Below are 12,103 nucleotides of genomic sequence, written 5' to 3'. Positions count from 1 at the left end.
AGTTTAAAGTGTAATTCCAACCATTCGTGCATCGTTTTCCTCAGACACAAAGAATACGATGTGGTGAAGGTCACAGCAAGTGAAATAAAAACGAAGTACTATCAGAAAATGCTGGTCTCCAACGTAATGAATATGACACGGCGTACATTTTTTTGCCCGACCCGTACCCAAATCTTGTGCTTTTTGCGGAAAGTCGCCCTAACGATAATGTAGCCTGAATACGCCTCATGGCCAGACTAAACTTTTATTCTAACTTTTGAGTTATCTTGATACTTCCAGATACTACAGCTAGAGATTCTCCAGCGATGTATGTAGAAATAATGCCACGGGAGAAATGAATTTGATGGTTCTACTTGCAACTCTTACGTCCAGCAGTTAGACGAGGGTTTCCTGCAAATAACAGAAGGTGAACTGACTGTCCGTAATATTTCGAGCAAGAACTGGAGGCGTGCTCTGATAAACTAATGATTAACGCAACTTCTCACAAAAAGTAGGATATCAGGATTCGAAAAACAGCCTAACACAAATTTTCATCATTTACGTCATATTCAGAAAAAAATATTACACAGACAATGAGGGTTTGAATCTCCGATGTTTTACGCGTTGAATCGTCGAGGCGATATGTAATAGGCCTTTGAAATACAGTGACTCACGTAATTTTTAGACGGACATGATTTATTACATTTCCCTTCATATTTGTGATTTCAGTAACAACCAGGAGCTGGTATAAAGTAAATAGAAGTTCCTGTACAGAATTTAAAAGTAAATATCCATCGTACTTACAAAGAACACAAATATAAAAATAAGCGTTAACAAACAAAAACAAAACCTATGTTGCACAAAATCATTTGGACACCTTCCTACTCATAGTCCAAAAGTTCAGTATCAGGCAGACCACCTTTTCATCTTAATTACTTCCCTGGGACGACATAGAATTCTTTCCACTAATTTCCGGGTATGCTCTGCACATTTTTCTGCTACTCTTTTTTGCTGACTGTTTTTCAGCTGTTCTCTGGACGTGATTCGTGTTTGCCTTATTTCTTTGTCACGTTTGTCCCAAAAATTCTCAATCACATTCTAGTCTGGTGATCGAGGGGGCAGGTGAAGCACCTTTTGACAGACAATAACCGCATCCTCAGATTCCGGGCCATTTGTTTCGGCTCCTTATCTTGATAAAACTTAAAATATCTCTTAATCCACGAGTTTTCGGCGCTCTTTCGCAAATTGTCCCTCAGTGTTCTGAGGTACTAAAATTGGTCCATTTTTCCCTCAATAAAAAGCAGTTCAACTCATTCGCCGACACTCATCCCCACACCACTACATGTTCACTGCCATACTTCACAGCTGCTTTGAGATTTTTCTCTTCAAGCTCAGTAGGTCGCTGCGAATCCCCTATGAAATATGTTAAATTTGCTCTCGTCAGCAAATGTAGCGTCATTCCACTACATATTGTCATCTCTAACAAGGTCACTGGCAAACAGCATCCTCTTTCTTTGATTTATTTTACTTATGAAGGGCTTCTGTATTGCAACACGACCGTAAAAGTTACTACTTCTGAGCACCCACCGTATTGTTTCGAGATGCACTTCCTTTCCGATGTATCTGGCAGTCTTTGTCCCTGGATCTTCTGATTATATTGGAAGCCGTATTTTACTTCGACTGTAACACATCAGCAATTACACAACTTTTGCCTTTTGCATGGTGAATAACTAGCAGCCGCTGTTCGAATGTGTTCTCTCTTCTTCTGCGGCCCGTCGTTACTTCAGCTGTACACAACACACCACCACGCTCAATGTTTACGTTCACACTGTCCGTGGCTCCCCTACAACGACCTCTGCAGAACAGTTGCGTATGTCCTAAAGAGTTCGTTGAAGGACGTAAACGGCGTTCGGAGGTTCCACAGTCACTGAAACTCACCTGTTTCCTAAATTTAAACATTTTACCGTTGTGTTGACTCACTCGAACAGGGGTATAACAATGAATTTGCGTGTGCACTGTTTTCCTTTAACTACAGGGCCACTGTGTCGCGAAGACTAGTTATTAATGTGTGTCCGAGTAATAATGTGAATCACTGTAGAAATTGCAAGCTCACTTGTGATTGTAGAAGAAGATGGCCTCATTTTTTAGTCCTATTATGGTGTCTTTCGCTTAAAAATTTGGGAAGCGCGGAGTAAGGCACCAATTATATCTACATACATTTTCAGCAAACGACGAAGCGCATGGCAGGGAATACTTACCACTGTACCAAATGCTAGCGTTTCTTTCCGTTCCAATTGCGTTCGGAACGCGGGAGAAAGTATTGCCCGAATTCCTCTTTCCGACCTGTAATTAATCTTGTCCTCGCGGTCTCCTGAGGAGCGTTACATAGAGGGCTGAAGAATAACTTTACATTCCTCACTTAATACTGGTTCTCGAAAGTCCAAGTAGGCAGGCTTTCCCCCTGCCCTACCCGGTTCGCCTGCAAAATCTTTCAGTGTACTATCATTGGGCAGGGGCTAGATTACCAGTTCAATCAGCCGTCGAAACCAGGAGTATGTGTAACATCGCAAATGCGTATTGTGTGACTCCTCGACGGCACATAATTTCACCGGTGCAGACTGTTACTGGGATGGTCACCATGAAATTGCGGGCGTGGAGGGGATTGTTTGGAGCACGAATCAACGATGGGAAAATGAGAAACTGTTCTACGGATGGGACTGAACGCGGTGAGCGAGACAGCCGCGGCTGCGGGCGCCGTTATAACGAGGGTCCATGTGACTGGGGCCCACTCGGGCCATGTCGACCCGCTATTGATTGCCGCGCTGACGTAACGCCGCGCCGTGGCCAGGCGAGAGCGGAGTCCCCGGGAGGTCTGCGGGCGCCGGCCGGCTGGGCTACCACCGCTCTCGAACACCCCTCCCCCCCCCCCCCCCCCCACACACACACAGTACAAACTGTCTGCACTACTAACTGCCAGAGCAGCATCACTGCTACACTTACATCCTTACGATCATATGGGGTATCACAAAATTGTGACTGGGTTGAGGATTTCATGATAGGGTGGACACAGCATGTTATCTTCGGTAGGGGGCCAACTGAGTGAAATAACTACCAAGCGTGTAGAATGTTTGACTGTTGGCAAAGCCGCAACCTCGCCTCTGCCTGAACCGGTTAATCACTATCAAAGTTAAGATCTCCAAGGTGTTCTTTAAGTGCCGGAAACACATGAAAATCGGATGCGGCCAAGTCGGGACTGTAAGAAAGATGATCGATGACAGTGAACACAAGGCATCGCATTGTCGCAGATGTTGCAGCGTTCGTGTGTGGTCTGGCATATTCATGCTAAGGGAGACGGTGCTCCGCGTGTGGACGAACTCTTCGAATTCGTGCTTTCAGTTTCCTCGGGGCTTTGCAGTGCCTTTGCGGAGTTTATGATGGTGCCTTTAGGCAAGAGTTCCACAGCCACCACAACTTGAACATCCTAGCACTTTGAGAATGACTTCGCCTGCTGATTGCTTAGTCTATAACTTTTGTGGCGCTGACGGTCCTTTGAGGCGGAACTCCACTGATGGTCTTGTTCTTGGGATCAAAATTGTGAACCCAGCTTTCATACCTTGTCACAATATTTTTAAGGAATCCATCACTCTCACGCCCAAAACGCAAAAAGAATACTTTATAGATATTCAATCTCCTCTCTTTTGCGTCAGGAGTTATCATTCTTGGCACCCTTCGTACACAGTTTTCTGTACAGCAATTCTGCAATGATGGCCTGTACATGCTCCGGTTATATGACAATTTATCTGAGAGCTGTGTGTGTTATCCGACGATTTTCTCTGAAGAGTTCATCAGGCCGATTCAGAGGAGTTCCGTCAGTTGCATTACGCGGTCGTCCACTCCGAGCTTTGTCACGCACAACCCACCGTCTAACATCACTAATGTCGATACAATTTCAATCGGAGGCACGTTTTCTGCGGTTAGAATCTCCATTGCAGCACGCTGTTTCTCACGCACCGACATAGTTACGTTACAAACTGTCATGTTACACGCAACAATTCGGAACCATCTAGCGGCAGTGTGTTCCAACTTGCGCCAGTGAAGCGGGAAAGTGGACCGAGAAATATGCATGACATGTAATACCTCAATCGATATTGAGAACGCAATAAAAATTTCGTCGGCGTTACCTTTCAGCACGCCCTCGTATATTAATGACCCGGTAGACAATATTAATAGTGGACTCAGACACTTTGCATATTTGATAAAGAACATGTTGTTATACACCATGGGCTGCACTACTTAAGTATTTGTTTGTTAGACGGGTGTTCCGAGATGTAGACTATCAATGACATTTGGTACCGAGGATAAACAAACAAATGTATGTATACAGATATCGATAACACAACACTTTGTTTCTGCTTTAATGTACTCAAAGCTTCTTGTTTTATCGACCTCGGAATGCACACATTTATCATCTGTGTCAGATGTCACGGATAGTCTATATACCCGAATACAGGCCTGGCAAACAAGTACTTCAGAAGCGAAGCTCTAGGTATACAACAGGAGGTCCTTTATAAAATATATATATGCTGCGGACCACCCAGCATAAAACATTTTAATTTTTTTGCCGATGATGCAGTTACCTAAACTGAAGTAGCAACCAAAAAGATCTGCACAAATATCCCGTCCGCTCTTGATAAAATTTGTAAGTGGTGTGAAGACTAACAACTCGTTCCAATGTACAGAAACGTAAAACCTTGCATCCAAAAAGGCAGAAGAGTGGCATCCTATCTTTGCCTTTCGCGGGTAGGTGCTCTAGCAACGAGCTACCGAGACAACCTGCACTCGCAGCATTGCTTCCCCCATAATTTCCGCTGCAGAATGAAAGTTCACTCTACCCAACGGCGTTTGGTGACAAAGACACAAGTATGTTCGGAATATTTTCGAATGTTAGCTCCTTTCAGTGAGTCTTTTACAGTTCACTGGCTGTTTAGTAATCGTTTATCACTTAAGTTAGTGTTGTTTGGCATCGGTTCCATACGCTCCAGCAATATTCTAATTCACCTCCTCTTCACATCAATTTCCTGTCCTGCCTGATACCGAGCTCTGACTTCTCTACAGTATCGTTAATGTGAACTGCAAAACTTAAGTTGAATGGCCCAAATGAACACAAACGCGGAGGATGCGTAGAACACTGTACCAGCCAAGTTTGATTAACACTAGACAACTAAATGTATATATTGTTTGACCCTCTTGCGCGAGCTGGATGGTCAGTGTTTCACCAGTCTCAGTGAAACGTCGCCAGACAAAATGTAAACTTGGACGCGCGCGCGCGCGCGCGCGGGTGTGTGTGTGTGTGTGTGTGTGTGTGTGTGTGTGTGTGTGTGTGTACCTTGTCGACATCAAAGGACGCAATACCGTCGTGTTACGTTGAACAAGGTAGAATGCGTGTGTGTACGCGAGCTCGCTCTCGATGGAAGACTATGTACATACCGGCACCAACAAATATTACTGCAACAAGGTATGATCACTACCGATACTGTGATTAAAAGTACTTGATAGTTTATGTCTGTCACCTGCCGCTGCAGCGTTGCCATATCGGCTGCCGGCTATCGCTCGCTTACTGGTGACATAAACACGGCGTGTCACTTCATAAATGTTGTTAATGTGTAACGCGGAGCAATGCTGGAAATGGTCGCCGTGAGATACATCGGAAATGTGAGATGTTCTGTCGACAGCTAATTTTAAGTGAACAACGCCTTAACTGCGGCAGAAGACCTGTATTTTAGCCCCAAATTTAAACTCATGTCCTAACCTAACCACAAATTCGTGATGTGTAATGCATCCGACAAAACGGCGGTCAGCATTTACGGCAGAAGTAATAGAACGATGGCTTTGTACACGGCAATTAAACATAACATCTACGAGCAAATTCAAGACAAAAACGTCAGTTTCAGTGCTAAAAAATAAACTGTAGTTTCACGCTATCATTCTTTCCTGAAAGCTGAAAATATTCTTATACTGGCTACGCGAACTGCAGCTTTACCAAACGATGGGCAGTCCTGTTTAGCACTTGGTTCCAGGTTATAGACGATACTGGCAGAATCCAAATGAATAAAGATTGATAGGAAGAAAAATACGGGCAAATGAAAAAGTCAATACGATTACGAATATGAAGAGACACAGCACTAGAAATTAAAAAATAATTAAAGTCTATTGATTAGATTTAGAAAATAAATCCTCTGTTCTCTTCGAATCTATGACCTTCCACACTAAGTTCACGCGCTAAGCACTACGCCACAATTTTACCGCGCTTTACACCTTTATATTTATGATTGATATTATAGTAGCAATGATGAATTGCAATCTTCAAACACTTGGCTACCTGTAATGTCATGCGAAACTTTTCTTATGTATGGCGATTCTGTGATTTTATAACTTTGTATGAGACGCTAATCGCGTCTTGTGCGGAAGGATCTAGTAGTGTTTGGTTAGTGCTGTGTATTAAACGCGTGTACATCGTCAGCATTGTGCGTGTGTGTTAAATATGATGAGATACGAAATTAAATGGCCAGATCCAGGTTTCGGGATCCAAACACAACAAGAAAGAAAGCCGGACAAGGTGAAATGATCAACTGTTGTGGCAGTTTGGCAGGGGCGAACGGTTCGGGCGTGACGTTGAGCGCTCTGATTGGACGAAATCAGCTCCAAGCCGTGAAACGTCAACTAACAAATAATTTTAATCGCACTACAGTCAGTTTGCATGCAGTGAACCGTATAGCTCCAATAGTGTTTAATTTGGTGGAGCACCGGAACGCGTGTGGTCCCGTCTCTCTAGTCTACACGGTCCCACGCATTCAGCTGTAGTCATGACTCGCTGTCACGCATGTCAGTATGTCCAGGAAACAAACGCCTCTCAGATTGCAATACCGTGCCGGCGTCATGAGTGGCCGAATGTTGTTTCAGCCGTCGGCGCAATGGCACACAATGCCACTTTTCAGAACTCGTGGTGTATCTGGTACTAGACAGCCAGGAGCGATCACTACCCAAGCACAGAGACAACAACTCACCGCAGCAGGACGAGATGAGTCCAGCAAAGCTAAGCAGAGCGTAGCAGAATCATCTACATCGTAATGCTGCCATACTCGGTGTTTACAAGGTAATGTAGGGAATCCATCACAGCTTAAATCTTCAGAGTTTTCGCGCATTTCTTTCAGAAGTATATTCACTTCGTGTTGAATTCTTTGATGAACGCTCAACAGCTACATTTTCAGGATTCCACCTTGAACATTACCGATGATTTTATCGGAAACAGTGAAACAGTGATTGTTGCAAACAGTTTAGAGTTGAGATAACTTGAAAACCACTACCACTATCAACAAAACAAACAAAAAAAACTGCAAATGACGAACTGTGTTTCCAACTTTACTACAGAAGAGATTGCAACATGAACAGCCAAATGCAATGAGAACTAGAATAAAGTAAAACTCAGTGACGACGATGTAACACATCCACACAGGGTCTATGGTTACAAAGAGAGAAACATTATGTTCTGCTTCATATATTTTGAAGTCTGGATATGATGTAGAACAAATTTTTCTTGCAAGTTTTTGTTTGCAACAATGCAAACTTCAAAATATATCTACCCATTAACGGACATTCTATATTCCTTTTGTGATGACCGCTGGCACAAATCCACCAGCTGCTCGTATATCTCAATAACCAGCTTGTGTATCGTACAAGGAAAGACAATAATACAACATTACTCATCTATGCTATCGCATATCTCCAGTGCCAGCGGATGGTCTTAAGTTAGTTTACGTATTACATTCAGTCTTATAAAGTTTATGAAGTGGGAATATAGAGCAAAACTGCAGCTTAAGGTCTAAATCCACCGTTAGCTAACTAAATTAGAGACGATCAGAAACGGCGCAATTCAGGTAAGGTGACATCTGCTTTTATTCGAGAATTGTCTTTAGCCAAGAGTACCTCTAATGTATTACTAGCAAATGTCTCAGCTACTGATACATTCAAGTAGCTTCTTATCTGGCTTCTCGAGCTGAGTGGACGCCCACGAAGTTACTCTTGTCACAGGAAAGTTACAGATGATCACTGCGAATTTAGCCCGCTACCTCAGAGTCAGAAGCCCCAATGCGAAGCACTAGGCCTCGGAGTGCACATATTCTGCTGTACGATCAACATCATTCAACTTCTACGTACAGCTCTATGTTGAGCGGACTCCGTTGTTTGCATGCCATATGGCGCTTAGACACTAAACGCTACCTGAAGTCTTAAGATACTGCTACCGATGTTTGAATTTATTTAATTATTGATTCTGGCTGCTTACCGAACGCCATATTTCGGCGTGAATGATCTTTATCGGTTACCGCTGTGCTTACTCTACGCTTCCGCAAGAAACTTTCCCTCCGAGGCAGCGTAATGAGGTCAGTAACATCGCTGGCTCGGGCACCCATGATGCTAACTGGTGCCGAACACTGAACTATGTCCTATCCAAATATTTCAGACAGGCTCTGAAGTTAGGACTAGTGTGACACTAGGTAATTTTCTGCGTTCGATAATATATGTTGTTTAAATAGTCGGCGTCCGGAGCCACACTTCAATCGATTATAAACGCGACACGAGGCCGATGAGGTCGCGTCAAAATAAAAACGTAGTGTCACACTTGCGACAAAACTATGGTTTTTTGAATTGGGTTGCAACCAGCTTACCAGACACCTGCAAACGAGCTGTCGTTCGAAATTTAAATATTTAGCTATAACAGAATTATACGTTGTTCGTCGCTGCAGAAGCCCGCCAATTAGAACTGTGGATTCGTCCAATTACTTCAAATCATCCAAGTGATGGAACCAGTTTCGCAACAAACTTCGTGATACCCGGAAAAATTCTTTGATTATTACACTAAGACTACTGCATCTTTTGAATTAGCGATGCTGAATCTCAGAACTAATTTACAATGCAAAGAAACTACTTTACGTGATTTAATTGGCGCTGAAGTAAAAATGCAGTAAAAAATGCAGTAACACTGAGGTAAGTTTTTGTTTCTGAAGAGGGTAAGTACTGATATTCTTCAAATGTCACAATGGATTCTTCTTCCATCACTCCAGCAATTGGTAAAAAATATGAGATTGGGCTCCCAGAAGTCGGGCCTTGGATGGATACCTATGAAGATGACGGCACAGTATTTATAAATAAGGTAATGCTAGTGCTTCTGTAGACAGTTCTTCGGCCGCAAAATTTGACTGTAGCATTTTACTTCTAAGTTATTTTACCGTCGGTAGTCGGTTAAGAAAGGTAAAAAATATATCAAGCAACTCATCAGGATTCTTCTGCAAAGTTGGGTCACTGTACGTCCAACCCATTGTCAAGTCTAACAAACCACCTTTCATACTTCTGTTTTCAACGCTCGATCTATGTGATCTGGAGGTTTTGTTTTGTTTTGATAGAAAATCTTCACCTCAGTTATTATTATTATTCACTGTCCAAATGATCCATTGGGACGCCACTCACTACACAGTTTGCACACATTACCACACACTGGCGAAGCAGAGTACAGGAAACCTCGTGGCTTCTGCGCAACTGCGATAAAAACGCCCTACTGTGACGGCGATGCCACCGACGACTGCTGCGAAAAAACTAGAAAAAAATGGGTACTGGCCCACTCCACAAGGGTCGTCTAGGGCGAAAGCTTCACGGAGCGAGAATTTCAGCCCATTGTGGCACCTTCCGTTTTGATCTGTTCTATTTGTGACGCGACAAAAATCGTTGAACTTCATCATCGTAGAAAATTATGTAGGGTGGTATTAGTCTAAGGATGGAAGTAGCTCATTTATATCTCGTGCAATATGCACAGGGACGTTTAGACGTAGAAGAAAATTCTTTGCGACAGTTTTCCTCGCCGAATACTATGAGTAAGATGACCCAGAAACTTAACGCCTGGTAGTGGGTATCAGCACAGTTTGCGCGCCCCACGCTCCAGGTACAGACTGACGAGAAGCGCTTTTCTCCTTATCTAAATAGTGTGTGTGTGTGTGTGTGTGTGTGTGTGTGTGTGTGTGTGTGTGTGTGTGTGTCCATCTACAAAATAGGTGCTTTATATTCCAGCTCAATACCCCCCTCCCCCCCAAAAAGTTACGAAAACACTATCAGTTCCACACAGTAACAAGTTTACGCAATTTACATGATTTGAATAGACACGGGTTTCCAGAACCAGTCTTTTAAAGCCCAAGTGTTCTAGAGCTGATGAGCACGGTGTGAAAAGTATGGGCGAAAGCGCTTTACCACAATATGGAAACTTTTCTACTGATTCTATTACAATTTTATCTTTATACGAAAAGTAACCCCCCCCCCATGAACCATGGACCTTGCCGTTGGTGGGGAGGCTTGCGTGCCTCAGCGATACAGATAACCGTACCGTAGGTGCAACCACAACGGAGGGGTATCTGTTGAGAGGCCAGACAAACGTGTGGTTCCTGAAGAGGGGCAGCAGCCTTTTCAGTAGTTGCAAGGGCAACAGTCTGGATGATTGACTGATCTGGCCTTGTAACAATAACCAAAACGGCCTTGCTATGCTGGTACTGCGAACGGCTGAAAGCAAGGGGAAACTACAGCCGTAATTTTTCCCGAGGGCATGCAGCTTTACTGTATGATTACATGATGGCGTCCTCTTGGGTAAAATATTCCGGAGGTAAAATAGTCCCCCATTCGGATCTCCGGGCGGGGACTACTCAAGAGGATGTCGTTATCAGGAGAAAGAAAACTGGCGTTCTACGGATCGGAGCGTGGAATGTCGGATCCCTTAATCGGGCAGGTAGGTTAGAAAATTTAAAAAGGGAAATGGATAGGTTAAAGTTAGATATAGTGGGAATTAGTGAAGTTCGGTGGCAGGAGGAACAAGACTTCTGGTCAGGTGACTACAGGGTTATAAACACCAAATCAAATAGGGGTAATGCAGGAGTAGGTTTAATAATGAATAGGAAAATAGGAATGCGGGTAAGCTACTACAAACAGCATAGTGAACGCATTATTGTGGCCAAGATAGATACGAAGCCCACACCTACTACAGTAGTACAAGTTTATATGCCAACTAGCTCTGCAGATGACGAAGAAATTGAAGAAATGTATGATGAAATAAAAGAAATTATTCAGATTGTGAAGGGAGACGAAAATTTAATAGTCATGGGTGACTGGAATTCGAGTGTAGGAAAAGGGAGAGAAGGAAACATAGTAGGTGAATATGGATTGGGGGACAGAAATGAAAGAGGAAGCCGCCTGGTAGAATTTTGCACAGAGCACAACATAATCATAGCTAACACTTGGTTTAAGAATCATGAAAGAAGGTTGTATACATGGAAGAACCCTGGAGATACTAAAAGGTATCAGATAGATTATATAATGGTAAGACAGAGATTTAGGAACCAGGTTTTAAATTGTAAGACATTTCCAGGGGCAGATGTGGACTCTGACCACAATCTATTGGTTATGACCTGTAGATTAAAACTGAAGAAACTGCAAAAAAGTAGGTAAAACGACGAGGGCTAGTAGAAATCCTTGGGTAACAGAAGAAATATTGAATTTAATTGATGAAAGGAGAAAATATAAAAATGCAGTAAGTGAAACAGGCAAAAAGGAATACAAACGTCTCAAAAATGAGATCGACAGGAAGTGCAAAATGGCTAAGCAGGGATGGCTAGAGGACAAATGTAAGGATGTAGAGGCCTATCTCACTAGGGGTAAGATAGATACCGCCTACAGGAAAATTAAAGAGACCTTTGGAGATAAGAGAACGACTTGTATGAATATCAAGAGCTCAGATGGAAACGCAGTTCTAAGCAAAGAAGGGAAAGCAGAAAGGTGGAAGGAGTATATAGAGGGTCTATACAAGGGCGATGTACTTGAGGACAATATGATCGAAATGGAAGAGGATGTAGATGAAGATGAAATGGGAGATACGATACTGCGTGAAGAGTTTGACAGAGCAATGAAAGACCTGAGTCGAAACAAGGCCCCCGGAGTAGACAATATTCCATTGGAACTACTGACGGCCGTGGGAGAGCCAGTCCTGACAAAACTCTACCATCTGGTGAGCAAGATGTATGAAACAGGCGAAATA

The 12,103-nt window shown here is 43.2% G+C and overlaps 1 protein-coding gene across 4 annotated transcripts in view; it reads right to left on the bottom strand.

Annotated features, from left to right (window-relative positions):
- LOC126458124 (wiskott-Aldrich syndrome protein family member 3) overlaps positions 1-12,103 on the bottom strand; it is a 270,241-nt gene that overhangs the window by 114,603 nt on the left and 143,535 nt on the right. The window lies entirely within an intron of this gene.

The sequence above is a fragment of the Schistocerca serialis genome, chromosome 2 (genome assembly GCF_023864345.2).
Source record: "Schistocerca serialis cubense isolate TAMUIC-IGC-003099 chromosome 2, iqSchSeri2.2, whole genome shotgun sequence".
NCBI lineage: Eukaryota > Metazoa > Arthropoda > Insecta > Orthoptera > Acrididae > Schistocerca > Schistocerca serialis.
This window is presented reverse-complemented; position numbering and strand designations above follow the sequence as displayed.